The sequence below is a fragment of the Wolffia australiana genome, chromosome 2 (assembly GCF_029677425.1).
Source record: "Wolffia australiana isolate 7733 chromosome 2, ASM2967742v1".
Lineage (NCBI taxonomy): Eukaryota > Viridiplantae > Streptophyta > Magnoliopsida > Alismatales > Araceae > Wolffia > Wolffia australiana.
Window position 1 is genome coordinate 22,150,481 of NC_135836.1, and position 15,563 is coordinate 22,166,043.

Consider the following 15,563-nt stretch of genomic DNA (forward strand, 5'->3'; position numbering starts at 1 on the left):
AGGAAGCCCGCATAGTTGAGTGAGTTGCCCTGTTCACGGCATCTTTCCCAGTCTTATCTCTATATGAATCCGGATACACGACACGTTGGCACTGTCGGTCGCCACCAGTAAGATACCCCAACAAGCCACGCTTTCTTGTCAATGAAGGAAAGACTGTAAGTCAACGTTTCCTCGGAGGTTTTAGAGCCACGCGGCCCTCTCTATGAGGCTCACGTCTCAATTCTCTGGAATGCACAATCCCTCCACATCGCGAATGTTCTCTTGCTCTCTCTCTCTCTCTCTATTCCATGCTGGCTTAGATATCCACTACCTCTCTCTCTCTATATATATATTTATCTATCTATATATCTCTCTAGTACGAGATGGTAGAAGATAACAATGCACTAAGAAAAGACAGCCTTGAAGTCTAGAAGCAATCAATCATTACTAAAGATTATCGACAGAGGGAGACTTCAAAGAGAGACAGACTAATCTACAAGAAAGAATCAAAAGTTATTATAATGTGGGAAACTAGCAGGTGGAGAACGGATAGAGGGTTCCTTGCAAATAACCATCAAGAAGGCGACCAAGAGGTGGAGGATAAACAAAAAAATGAGGGTCCCTTATTATTGGAGAAAGGAGTGACGTCCCCTCTCTATTAGTCCAATCTAAACGAGAGTGCCCAAATTTCCATTGGGAGAATGGTTTTATTATGTTGTTTGTTTGCTTGTCTTGAGTGTAATCTTCTTCATAGATATATCTTCGAAAACACATCCTATAAAAGTGGCAGTGTTCGTCAATCTTTTTTTGTTTTATCATGGAGCATCTATCCTTAGATAGATGAAACTCGATCTGGATATCTAAAAACAATTAGAGAGGATCATGTTCTCAGTATACCTCATCTAATGACCTTTTAAATCAGGTGGTCACCTTGACTTCTATAAAGGATTGCTAGCTTGACATATCGCTAATAAGGTAATGGGGTATTATGTTTCAGTATTATACCTAGCACATCATTTGACAGTAAATGCATAACATGTGAATGCCCCACCCTTGTCAACGTCTTATGTATAATCTGAATACACATAACCAACTACTTTGTTGGTTAATATTATATACTTCTAAAGTCACGTCGAGTTTCCATTTATTTATCTCACAATGCTAACAGTAAGTGAAATATTAATCTCAGCACATTAACTCATGCTCATAAATCCATAAGCTGGTTAACGTGGAACTAGGGTCATTCATATATTTGGCATACTTTGCTATTTAAGAAATCTCTATACCTGGTTAATATTAAGTATTAGAGTAGTCAACTCAGGCTCAAATCCTGTAATACATGACCTAAAGATGATAAATAAGTCAAAGAGATTCAATCAACATAAATATAAAGACTGATTTTTCTCGAAGGTTAATTCATCTCTTATAGAGGCTAGATGAGAACTATTAAAAATTGGCAGCCTAGGTGACACATACTAATATCTGTTATATGGGTAATCCTTTAATCATTGGTGGAAATTGAGAAAGATGCACTTGATTAATCAGAGCTCAACAATCACATTATCTAGATGACTAAAAGTTCAAAGCATTAAATAATGTCTAGATGAGCTTCTCTATTGCCATTCTAATGTGTTCTACCTTTTAAAAATATACGGAGACCCGTTTGATGAAATATACTTTCATATTAAAAACCTAAATTCAAAATGGTTTTGGAAGAGAAATGTTGGAGATAAAACATTGAATTTCTCTATGGACTTGCCATACCACTATAAAATCATAAAGTAGTTATATATATAAACCACATTAATTCTTCACCATTATTTTACATTGCTTTACAGTGATGAAATCCTTCATATTTATGATTTTAAAAGTAAAACCATAACCTCTAATAGAAATCATCAATCAAAGTCAGCATTTAGTATGCTCCACCATGAAATATACCCAAATAGTAAATCTCTGATGCGGGCTGTTGGTGGTCATGATCTACAATATGAAGATGATTCATGCAGCAGAAGAAAACCAGAATCATAACAAACCTTTAAAAAAAAATGAAGGTCATATCACCTTTCAAAAAATGAAATCAACTATCCTTCTGGTTCATCAAATGAATATTCACAGGCTTTTTTTTCCTTGAAGCGTATCCAAACAGTTCTCAGCTCATCAAACTCATCGTCTCCTACTGGATAAGCGTGTTAGTAATGTGTTATCATAGCATGCATTAATGTTTTTTTATAACTAATTTGAACCCCTAATTCATAAAAATTTGATGCACATTATCTTGCATTTTCATCAATTCAAAAGTCATTCCATTTCATCACATGTTTGATATTTTTTGTGAATTTATTGTTAATATGATGAGATTTACAGTTTTGGTCTTTCTCAAGGTCAAACCGTAGTAAATTAATCATTCATTTGGAGTTTGATGATTACAAGAGCCAAGTTGAAAGATTTCACGGTATTGGTCATTGCACACCAGGTGCAGGCAGTAATTTCATGACTAGGGTGCGTATTTAGTCACCGAAATTGAATGTGTTAGTGTTTTTTATTTGAAATACTGGATGAATGAATTCAAAACTTGCTGAGTTGATGCAAGCAGGGTCTGTCACATGATTCAAGGAACATAGTATGCAGATGCCCACTGTTGGGTTTTGTGCCATGGTTAATCCATGAAAACATGTTTCCATGGATGCGAAAGCGTACTAGTTGATTCAAAATTGATATTGAAAACATACATCAAAATGTACCTTGTGGGTAGTGTTCACCTGTCCCGATACCAACATCTGATTACAGTATCGGGACGAATGCCAAATATCATTTTTACCGATATTTGGAGATTGGATCACGATATTCGATATCGGTTGCTATAGTACCGATATCCAATATCGTTATCCATTTGGATGTCCTCATCCACCTCTGTCTCTCGGAAAGGATGACGATATCGGATACTGGAGTTGGATATCAGATTTTGATATCCAACTCCAGTAGAATGAGTTGGAGACAAAATTCTTTGGCCGGCACATAACAAAACAATTTTTAAAATATATAATAACCTCATATAATATATACATAGGAAGGTCTATATCTGTTTGATATCCGATATCTGGTAAATAACAAGGCAGTTTTTGATACTGGATATCGGATATCGAACAGATATTGGCATTCCTATTTATAATGGATATTGTGATGGATGTCGACTAGGCTAGACACGAGGCGGATCTCGGATATCGGATACCAAATACCAATATCCAGACATTGGCTCTAATATCTGGATGTCGATATCCACTACAAGAGAAAAAGACATCAGTGAATATGATTTTAGATGTTAAAAGCGCCCAAAATTTTTAATTATATCAATACCTCATGTTATATATACCCTTCAAAAGTTATGTTTTCTTCCATATGGGATAATATATTAAATTTTTAACACCTCATATTATATATACGCTTCAAAAGTTTTTTTTCTTCCATATTGGATAATAGGAGTTTACTTTGAGTCCTATTATCCTATATATAAAAAAACAAAACTTTTGAAGTGTATATATAATATGAGGTATTGATATAATTAAAAAATTTCGGCATTTTTTATGTTTGACATCTAAAATCATACTACTGATGTCTTTTTCTCTTGATACTGGATATCGATATCCATATATTAGAACCAATATTTGGATATTGATATTCGATATCTGATATCCGAGATTCGCCTCGTCCCTAGCCTAGTCGATAGCCATCCCGATAGCCATCCCGATATCCATTCTAAATAGAAATGTCGATATCTGTTTGATATCTGATATCCAGTATCAAAAACCACCTTGTTATTAACAAATATCAGATATCGGATATCCGGTGTCGATATCCGATATCGGATGGATATCGGACGCCCTATCTCTACTTGTGGGGAACTTGTTCCACCCTTGACTTTGTCGCTCCAAGATCGTTCTAAAGCCATTCACATGCCCAACCTCTAGAAGCATCCACACGATCACTTGGCGCTTGGAGCTCCACATGTTCTTCTTCAACTCTCCTTAAAAATCTTGAAGATCTTCTCACTATGAAGACACTCTTCTTGATTGAGTGGAGAAGAGAGTGGAGAAAGGGTGGGCTCTCAAATCTTGCTGGCCTGGGTGCTTGAAATGAGTGCCCCTTCCCTATATTTATATTTTACTCAAAAATATAAATATATTCATAAAGTAAAATATATTCATCAATGCCCTTATGATCTTATGTATGTGACCCTCTCAGCCCATCTATCATTCTAGTCAATAAGTATAGTGGCCCAATAATAATTATTGACCAACCTTATTAATTAACTATATCAACATATAGATTAATTAATTAAGGATCGGTTTTAGCCAACCGATAGGTTGAATTTCTGGCCCGTCGGGTACCAAGCTACACATTATGCTCTAGAAGATACCGAGTAGTGTTTGAACCCTCTCATGGTACCTTTACCGTCATCGGTTACCTTATATGTATAATCCATCATCCGTGCGAGACTCTCAAATGACGTAGGGTATGGTTGATTCTCAAACCAAATCCATCATTCGATTAGTAATGATATGTAACCGGAATCATTGGAGAATGCCTTCTTCAATATCCTCACTACCCTGGCTAGAAATTTTTTGCATTGTCTTCCCTGAGTTGATCTCCTTTTATACCAAGGGCGGATGATCCCGACTTGACCACTCAATCATCTCCGTGAGCTTCTCACTACATTCGAGCTATGACGTGTTTGAATCCCATGATTAGAGGCTCATAAGTTGTAGTCAAAATGTAGTGGTCCATTCATGAGATGTCCTTGGTGTCTCAGGTTAGTAGATCACTTATACAATGGCGACATGAATCAACCTGATTGATGTTTAGGTATAATACCATTCAGGGATTCAAAAGGATCAATTCAGTGAACTCTTTCTCCAAAGGGAACCCACTATCTGTCCTTAGTGTCGCCACACTAATAGCCACATGATCAGCTATATACTTATAGTATAAGTAGGATCAGTTAGTGTTGTTCGATCTGGATAATTCAATGTCCATCTTGACTATCCATCAAATAGGAATATTTAGAATACATGTTTAAAGACTAGTATCCATCATAATGATGTCATCATAATTCACAATGCCATTGCTCAGATTCATGGACTTCATTATAATCATCACATTGGAATAATAATGAACATAATATTTTATTCAGTGAACTTAATTGAATATGGTGGTGTGATTGGTTTGACGGCCACATAATATCCATCACCCGCATGGTGACGAGGATCACATAGGTGGCTCACTAGTGGTGCCCATGTGGATGCATGTAGCCCTCACATGGGCACCTATGGAATCGAGGGGCGCATGCGAGATAATTTTGAAACAAGTTTAATGCTCATACATTTTATACATAATCATACTTTACATTTATCCATGTGGGACCAATGTTCCTGCTTTAACTGTGCAACTGATGTGGTCCCATCATGATAGGGTGGACCTAGTCCACCAAAACACTTAAATAGCAGGGGTACACGGCATACAATGTGAGGATGCTGTCAATATTGGATTGCAGTGTGGCACACGGTGTGCGAGGTAGGTGCATCATACGGCTCGATCATCACAAAGGCAATCAGACAGCGGAGGATAGTCACATATGTTGTGCATGCCCAGCAATATGCACACACAAATGAAGGGCAAAATTTGGATTATAACAACAATGGTGATTCGCCCCACTTAAGAGATGCTGCGGCTGTATCCTGGGAATTCGCCCCACTTAAGAGATGATTGAAAGTCCATGAAATGTCGTGATTGTCCCCTCATCCCACTTTGAAAAAACTGAATTTGCATCCCTTTTTTTATTCAAAGCTCATTTTTTCAGGTTTCTCATCGATTTTGCGCGAGAGGAGTCATATCTAGCCATTTCCTGTTGGGTCGACTATGAAATCCACCACTGGGCAGCGTCGGGAGCTTCGTGTATGACAGAATGTCCAAGTTTGAAACTTGAACTTCTAGTGAGGATAAACTCGATTCTAGTGTGTTTGGATCGACCAAATTGCAGGCCAAGATTAGTTCTGATGTTTTCAATCGAATTCAAAGCTTAAGTAGGTTTAGGGTTTAAATTTGAATTTGGGATTTAAATCACCCAAAAAGCCCCAAATTTCAATCTCAAAAATCTAAATTCATGTTTCTCATTCGATACGGGTCTGATTGGAACAATTTTGGATTAGTTGATAGATATCATCTCTCTCTTTGTGTTTTCACTGTCTTAATCCAATTCATCATTCCATTCTCTGAAATTGTTTCCCATAAGTACAAATTTTATCTAAAACACTTATTTCTCCATGGATCGAACTCAACGTGCCACATTATTACATTTTAATGGTTAATTTGACTGTCTTATTATATTTTTATTGACGTGAAAATTCATGTTTTAACGACTGTGATTTCGCGCTCGTCACACGTCATCACTCTAGGATAATTCTCCTCACTGTTCTGCTCCCACTTGGAGTGGAGATTGCACAAGGAGAGAATAGGGAGGACACCCAAGAAATACTTGAAAGGGCCTATCTTGTTTTGAAGTTTGCTCCATTTTATACTTTAAAGTAGTTTCTCAAAGACACCCTCGTACTTAAACAACATCCTCTGACATTTAATAAATCTTTTGTATGTAGCCCTCTATGCCAACACACTAGTCAAGTTAATGATTCCATAAGCCAAATATATCTTTATTTATTTGGCTAATTTATTACCGGTGTCTAATATATTGATTAGTTCATATGGATCAATTAAAAAATCAATAAGTCTAGCTGAAAACAAGAGATATGCCTAGCTACATTGTGAGATTAAGAAGGCACAATGCATTTATCAGGCTTTCATGGAAAAATTTTCTTTTCACTTACCCTCTTGATTCTATCCCTCATATGCGGGACACTCCTTGAATGACTTAGCTTACAATCAATTGTCAATCCCTAATTCTTCCTCCTACTTAGTAATCTGTTCTGGAAATATTTTCATTACCTCAGCCAATCAGAGTTTTGCATATGTTCCTTGATTTTTCCTCTCTTATGCCAAGGGTGAATGATACCTTTTTAACCACACCCACTTTGTTGGAATTGTCTCTAGTTCTGATCTAAGACTATTTAGAACGTCGTGATTAGGGGCTCACAGGTCATAAGTAAAATACAACAGTCCATCTATAAGATGTCTGAGGTGTCTCTTGTAGGCATGGCATACACAGTTGTGGTATGAATTGACTTGGTTGACAGTTTTGTATAAAACCATTTATGTATTCACACATGATCAGTTTGTGAATAGCTACCCCAAAGAGTACTCATTGTCTCTCCTTAGTGTCTACACACTAATTGCTCTAAGATCAACCATACTTATCAGTTGTGTGGGAATATATGTTAATAATACATTTGGATATTGATTTCCTTATTGAATATCTGATGAATTTGATTTGACATGTCCTTGGATTTCATTATAAGCATCATACTTTCACAATGATGAACAATATTTTCAATGATTAATACCTGATGCGAGATGGGACGTGTGATGACTTTTAGGCCATTAATGCATATTCATTACTTTCATCTTTTGGGTGCGACCTAGAAGGATAAAATAATGTGTATGGTATTAAAAGATATGCTTATAGACTTTCACAATAATGATTATAAGCATCACAATTTTTTTTTTGTAATTTCCCCATCAATCATACATTGGTTCTACCACACCTTCATCGCAAATGTCCTTGTTTATCTTCCAAAGAGAAAGGATATTATTATTAATGATTTTATGGACGCTAAAGGCACATCACCTATTATAATGATTCATTTATGATACTAAAATGAGGGTGGTACAAATGCATATCTTCTTGAACATAAAACATAGAACCTTTGATATGTTTGATGACTTCAGGTTCCCCCTAAGATTAGTATCCTTGATAATAAAAGGTTTTCAAGGATATGAGCTTTATTCAGAACTGGAAATATCACATATTGCATAGGTTATTTGAACTTCTTTCAATTCATCTTATTACACATGATATAAAACCTAGTTGGTTATATTATACAAGATAATAAGTTTTTTTGTTGAAAATATGCGAGAGTAGAATATAGATTAGACAATGTATTTGTTGAATAAATTAAAGTCAACCTCAAAGATAAGGAGAGAAAAACCATAATAAGCAATGTGACTAACATTCGAGGGGCAAGTTTTCTCAAATAACTCATCTTGACCAGAGATAACATTATAGGGGTTGAAATATGTGAAAATATTCTAATGTATTGTAGTAATGACAAGAGGGAAAAAATGACCCATCCTCCTCATTCAGGTGCATACAATAAGAAGCTCAAGATATGCTAGAATTTCTTCACAAGTTATGCGGGACTAGATTAAAGCATGTTCCATCCTGTGAAGATGGAAGGTTTTTTCGTAAAAATATTTCTTTCAGTGATATCATTCACCATGTATGAACTATTGTCCTCGAACCGTAGTGTCTAGGTTATGTTTTCTTTTTGTGCCTCCTGATGGAAATATATGTGGCCGACAAGGCAATCACACATTTCATATTTCATTCCATGTTCATTAATATAATGTATTCATTATGGTCCACGTGTGATGCTTATACTGACTTGCATGAATACACAATCTGACTTAATGAATTATGATGATACCATAATACAAAAATCACTTGTCCTTAAACATGTATTCTAAATAGGTCTATCGAGTCTTACTCATATAATGAGTAAAACCATTCCCATAACCACTAGAGTTGAAACACTAAAGATGGACAGAGATTTCTATTCAATGGAATATCAGAGAAGAGTTCTCAGATGAGTTTCAAACACATCAGAACTATCTCAAATAACCAATTAGGGTTTTGTTGTTTACAATACACTAAGTTGTCTTCGGAGCGTCGAGCAAAGGATGGACTATACGTACTTTTTTTTACCTTCTATGATGATGGCAGATGATGACAAACATCTTCCATGAGTGGGCTCATACATACTATTTTTTACCTTCTAGAGCATGATGGGTAGGTTGGCACCCCACGGGCTGGAAACTCATCTATCAATTGGGTTAAATCGATCTATTATAATGATATAGTTAACTAATTTGTAAGGCCAATAAAGTTTGTTCGGCCATCATAGTCATTATTTAGATTGATATATGGGCCTACCGGGTCACACACAAATGGTATTTTGGACATCAGAAGATATACTTCAACTTTGGGAGCCTTTATGAAAAATACCCACTTGCAATAAATAGGGAAAAGCCGAGAACCAAATTCTCAGAGGCTAGAATTTTTCAAGGCTATTTCCTTGTAGCAATCTTCTCCTATGGCTCCTCTCGATTCTTAAGGCAATCATGATGGTGTAATGATAACACTAGAGCATGAACATGGCTTGATAAGAGGAAGGAGGATATTCATAATTCCATGGAACATGTAGAAATGTCTAGGTGATTCAATAAATTGTTTTATTGATAACCTTTTTATTGTGTTCCAAGTCTTTCATTGTAGGGATTCAATTAGTGTTATAGATCAAGGTCCTCTAACCCAAAACCTCTTGCAAAATATCAATTTGTGTTTGGTCGTCCGGAGCTTGATATCATATGACAATATCAGCCTTGATGCTGTACTGGGTATTGGAAAGGGAATTTCCAATGTCTATCTTTGCCGATATCTAGATCTTGGATGACTATATTGGATATCAGTTTCTAGAATACCGATATCTGTTTCTGCTATTTGTCTCTGTATCAGCATCACTCTTCATCTCACGGGTTGGATGATGATATTGGTTATCCAAATTTAGATATCAGACATTATAAAATGAAATAAAATTTAAATAATTAGTCATCTTCCTATGAAACATTTAAATATATTATTGTGCTGTTGGACTTGTAGTTCTTTTGTGTCTGGATAGTATTAGCTGTAGTGAAATTAACTAAACATTATTTAATCAAGTTGAACAAGGCTGAAATAGCAGGATATATGTTGGATATCAAATGGGCTACTCCTTAGCCCAGCTTAGTCCAAGAGACATCAGGCTTAGCGGATTCTACGTCCAGATTGACTAATTTCATGCCTTAAGCAAATATATTCCTTAAGCAATATTAAGGCCTTTTAATTGATCTATTCCTTCTGATACGCTGTTGAGAGTTCAAATATTATGAGATAAAAGCATCCTCTAGACTTATGTGGGCTAGAAAGGCCCGCATATTGACTTGCCATAACATACAATTTGTCTTTTTATTGAGAAGTTTATCTCACCTTCAAGAGTCCAATGTGCTCTGGTATCACTACTTCTAACTGTAAAATGCTAGAAGATGATGATGACGTAGAAAGAAGACAGCCTTGATGTCATATAGCCCCTCTGTAAATTTTGAAGAGCGTGGAATACAGAAGTCTTCAAAGGAAAATGGTCTTACAAAAGAAGGCAGGCATAAAGATGGAGAACACTTAAAATGACGGCAAAAGAGAAAACTATTCAAAGAGGGAGGTGGAAAAAGCAAGTTAGATCTCTGAATGAGAAAAATATCAACATAATATCAATATGAGAAGGATGAAGAAAAGAGAAATAAGGAATCCACTTCTATAGGAGGGAGAGTAACATCCCATTTTTTGAATGGTGAGTTGGCCTCTCATGTAGGGTAGCCGCCCACTAAGTCAGTGAAGTTACTCTCGCAGTAATTCATATTCTGGAAGCTGAAGTCAAACCTTACACTACTCCATGACTCCTTCAGATTTCCCTCTCTCAAACTTTAGGCTGGATCTCTTTTTTTTCTCTAACACACATTCCCGCACACTCTCTCTCTCTCATGCAATCACCCTCTCTCTATCTCTCTCTCTCTCACACACCCTCTTTCTTTCTCTCCTTCTCTCTGATACACCACCGCTCTCTTTCTCTGTGTCTCTCATACATCCATCCTCTCTCTTTCTCTCTCTATCATACACACCATCTCTCTCTTTCTTTCTCTCTCTCTCTCTCTCTTTCTCATACACACACAACCTCTCTCTCTTTCTTTCTCTCTCTCATACACACACCTTGGGTTTGACGGTCCTGGTCCGTACTTTAAGCAAGGACCTAAACCTTACCTAAGGATTGGTCCGGTTTTGGTCTGGTCTGTTCCGGTCCCGGGCCGGTCCCGGTCCAGTCATGTTGACTAGTCAACGTGGAAGAACAATAAGTCAAGAAAAAAATGGTACAGACTTGTTATCAAATGGAAATTTATCGCAAAGTTACTCATAAATCCCAACTTGAAAATTGAAAAGACGAATAAAATACAAAGAGGAAAAGAAAAGAAGATTGAAAGATGAATAATTGAACAATAAAAGAAGTTTTAAAAAAGAAGAAAGGAAGATGAAACAGAAGAAGGTAAAGAAACATAATGAGAAATAAGAAAATCAGGAGAAACATGAAGAAGGAAAATAGTAGGAAAAAGTTAACAAAGAACAAAAGGTAAAAGAAGATAGAGAGAATGGGATAGAGAGAAGAGAGCGTGAGAGAGAGAGAATGGGAGAGAGAGAAGAGAGCATCCGAGAGAGAACACGTACGAGAGAGAGAGAGTAGAGAGCGTGCAAGAGAGAAAAAGTGAGAGAGAGCATCAAAGAGGACAAGTTAGACAGAGAGTGATGGCGCACACTATCGAAGATTGTCGACGACCTCGTCTGCACCACCTGCCATTGTTGTCGAAGATCCGGTAAAATCGCTCGATTTATCGTGTTTTGTTTTTCGTCATTCTTTCTCGTGTTTTATGTTTTCTCATCTCATCTTGTGTTTTCGTCTCATTCGCGACACATCCTGTACTTCTTTCGTCGTCATCACGGGAAGGGATCCTTAGCCAATTTTGAACCTGATAAGCCGAAAAGTGCACTTAAATATGTCGCTGATTTGGCGTTAGACTTATACAATAAAATTTATAATTTCCCTTAATCACTAAATATATAATATAGAGTAAGCAAGGGGTCGAACTACAAGGAGGCAACAAATAAATTTTTTTATCCAATTTCAATGAATTAATTCAAAGATGAATTAATTTTGCAATTAATAAATCTTAATTATACTTAATAATGTTTTTAATTAATCAAAATTAAGTAATACTTATTTCGATCAGAAACCCCAAGATATAAATATTTCAATTTTAAGATCATATTAATTCGGATTATTACATTCCCAATTATTATAAAATTTTAAGACAATTTTTATTAATTGCAAAATTAATTCATCTTAAAATTGGACTTCAACATGGATAAATTTTCGAATAATTTTTTTTTTAGGTTTTTTATATATGAAATTAAATTCCTAATCAATAAAAATCAAAATCTAGAGAGAGAAACTAGACAAATTAACCTAGAGAGAGAAAGTGAAGAATGTGGGGAAAAGATGAAATCCGACCCTAAATTAAAAATCTAATGAAGCAGAAATGTTCTAAATTGATGTAGATTTAAGGAGAAAAAATCAGATCTTGAATCAGAATCAAAATGCAGTGCTAATTGCATTCAAAACCTTCTAGGGCATGTACATTTTGCCCATGCCTTGGCGTTTTAGAATCCTTCAAGAAGAAGATTCAAATACAAATCAGAAACTTACAACTTTGAGTGCAGAATTAAGAACTGTCAACTTCCGAAGCATCCATTGTGTCCTTCCTGGCCAAATCCTTGGAGAGAGCTTCAAAAAGTGATTTTTTCCAATTTCCAGACCTCTATTTAAAGATCCAACCATCTGGATTGTAGAGGAGAGGAGGAAAAACATGCCCTCAAAATTTCAGCACAATCGGACATCTAGATCTCAAGATATCGTCATTTTACTGTCGCTTAATCTCCACCGTTGGATTAATTTATCTTTCCCTCAAGAAGCTTGGAAATGGCGCTTTCTGATTGGTTCCGCATGACTGTTTCTCATTTTTTGTCTTCTTCGATCTCGTTCTGACACGTGATTGTCCGCTTCAAATGGCCGCAATCATTAGAAAGTGATTGGCTTCTTTGAATGGCTATAAAGAAGCCACGTCGCCCTATAAATAAAAAAAAACAAAAGCAACCGCAAGTTTTGACATTTTCATCGTTGATATCCACGTCTGCGCGCAATCATTCGGTATTTGAAACCCTTTTAAATGGTCAGAAAGAGGCCACGTCTCCCTGTTTCATTTTTTTATTTTTTATTTCTCTTTTGTAAAGTACGTAGTAGAAGACAAGAATAGCCGCAATGTTTGATTTTTTGAATCACGTGTGTCGATTGCCACGTGTGTTAAATGCACGCAGCAACTCGATACCGCATGCACGGCTTTTCAATGCACGTGCATGTCCGTTGCCGCGTGCATTAAATGCACGCGGCAACTCGACGCCGCATGCACGCTTTTTCAATGCACGTGCATGTTAGTGGCCCTATTTTAAAAAAATCAATCACCCTCTTTCTCTCTCTCTTATTATTTAATAATAATCATCCACTCATTCACCCGAATTTCGGGCGAATGACGTGGATGCCCTTTAGTATATATATAAATACATTATAAAATGCCAAATAAATTAAATATGTATTATTTAAATATATAAAAATCATTTCTTGGCTATAAAATGGTCAAACAATTATATAAAAATATGGAAAAATTCCATAAAAATTAGAAAAGTATTTAAGGCCCTACAAAAAATATTTCTTCACTGAAATGAGGTTAAATTCCATGTAAAAAATGATAAAAAAATCATAAATGAAAGTGTAAGTGATTTATCTTTATTTTAATATGATAACATGCAAATATAGTCATCAAAACACATAAATATAATGTAAAATTCATTAATTAATCATGTTAATTTGTAAGTTATCAGAACCCCTCCCTTGTGACCAAGTATTCCCTATTTTCTTTTCTTCTTTTTATTTCTTTATTTCCCCTTCTATTTTGTAATGAGGGGGCCTATTATATAATGTCCCCCTTAATGGACCTTTCTTCCCTCCCCTTTGACACAATTTGGGGGCCCATTAACGGAAGAGAGGGAGAAATTTGAACTGAAATTATCGTTCTTTCTGGTCTCCCCCACCTCCATTGAGAGAGAAGAAAGAGGGGAAGGAGGAAGAGGGAACAGAGTGGAAGAGAAGCTGGGGATTGGGGGTTGGACGCCCCCTTTCCCACACCCTGAATTCGCTCCGGTCGTGTGAGATCTGCCCTTCACTCTGGTGCAGCTGATTCTCGCGACCGGAACTCTCCCGTTTCACCCGGACACTCTACCGCAGGGAAGAGAATTTACGGCGAACTATAACACCAGCACAGGTTAATTTTTGGCGTGCAAACTATTAGTGGAATGACTTGGCGACCCTGGCGATACCTATTGCAGAGGAGGTTCCCCACACCCCGCACAGATCTCTCCGGTGTGCACGATCTCCGGCAGATGCCAGAGATCAGGAACCGGTGATTCTCAAGGAGGGCGGTTACACGCCCGCGATGGATAACTCTCGACACCCCTCCCCTTGAGCGAAGGATATCCCGACAGGCATCCCGTCAGGTCTGACAGACCGTCCAACTGATTGAAGTTCCGAAGACACCAAACGATCGGGTCAGGGAACAGATGACCGGTAGGACCCCGTTGAGACCGATAGATTAACGCAGCCGTCCGACCGGTTGGAAATCTAGAGGCAACGGTCGATCTGGTCAAGGGAATACACGACCCACCGCCGTGTAGATGACTGAAAATCTCCGGCAGTACCAACCAATGGAGTGGTGATCTTCCGTGTCCCTGACTGTTTGCCACCAATTACCAACAGGCGTCTGTGAATCACCCTGTGCATTGCCGACTCGCCGAACACTGATGCTCGCGACACCTGCCTGAATCTACTTGCGCCTGCCCTCCATAAGGGCGCGCACGGGTTCAGAACTACACTTGAGCCGGTTCGCCTCGGCCCCTAGCGTACTCCCTCTCCTCCGACCTTTGTTGAAGCTCCAGCATCACCACTGCTTGTCGAGCCGCCGTCGGCTCTCCGGCGTCTCTCCACTCCACCCGCTCCGAATCGCCACCAACGTCGACAAAATTCTGCACTGCGAGCCACGCCAACGAGGTACGCTAACATCTCCTGACACTCGTTCAATTATCGTTTGCAGTATATTTTCGTCTCGACTCCACCGCGCTCGGGCTAGGTAGGTGAGAGAAGCAAATTGAGAGAAACTACGATTCTGTGAGTGTCTTACCGGTACGGACGAGACCGTCCGTTACGTGCGAGCCCTACGGACTGATTCTATTCGGCCGTGGATGCCTTCGTCGCTCCGACGAGGTTCGAGAGGCCACCGTTGCCGTCACTTGGCGACCCCATCCAAGCTCGGAGTTCAGTGCCTCCCTCGAGTCAGAGCCTGCACGTACAACACGTAGGACACTCATTCATTACGTTGTAATTACATAATCCGTTAGGGTCGCATCCGTCGGACGACGATGCCATCGACGTTCGATACCATTATCCTTTATCGGCACCGAGCCATCATACTCGGTGTTGACTGGACGACATCTTAGACGACGTCTGACATGAGAGAGAGAGAGAGAGAGAGAGAGAGAGAGAGAGAGAGAGAGAGAGAGAGAGAGAGAGAGAGAGAGAGAGACAACAAGAAAGAGAGCACGAGAGAGAAAG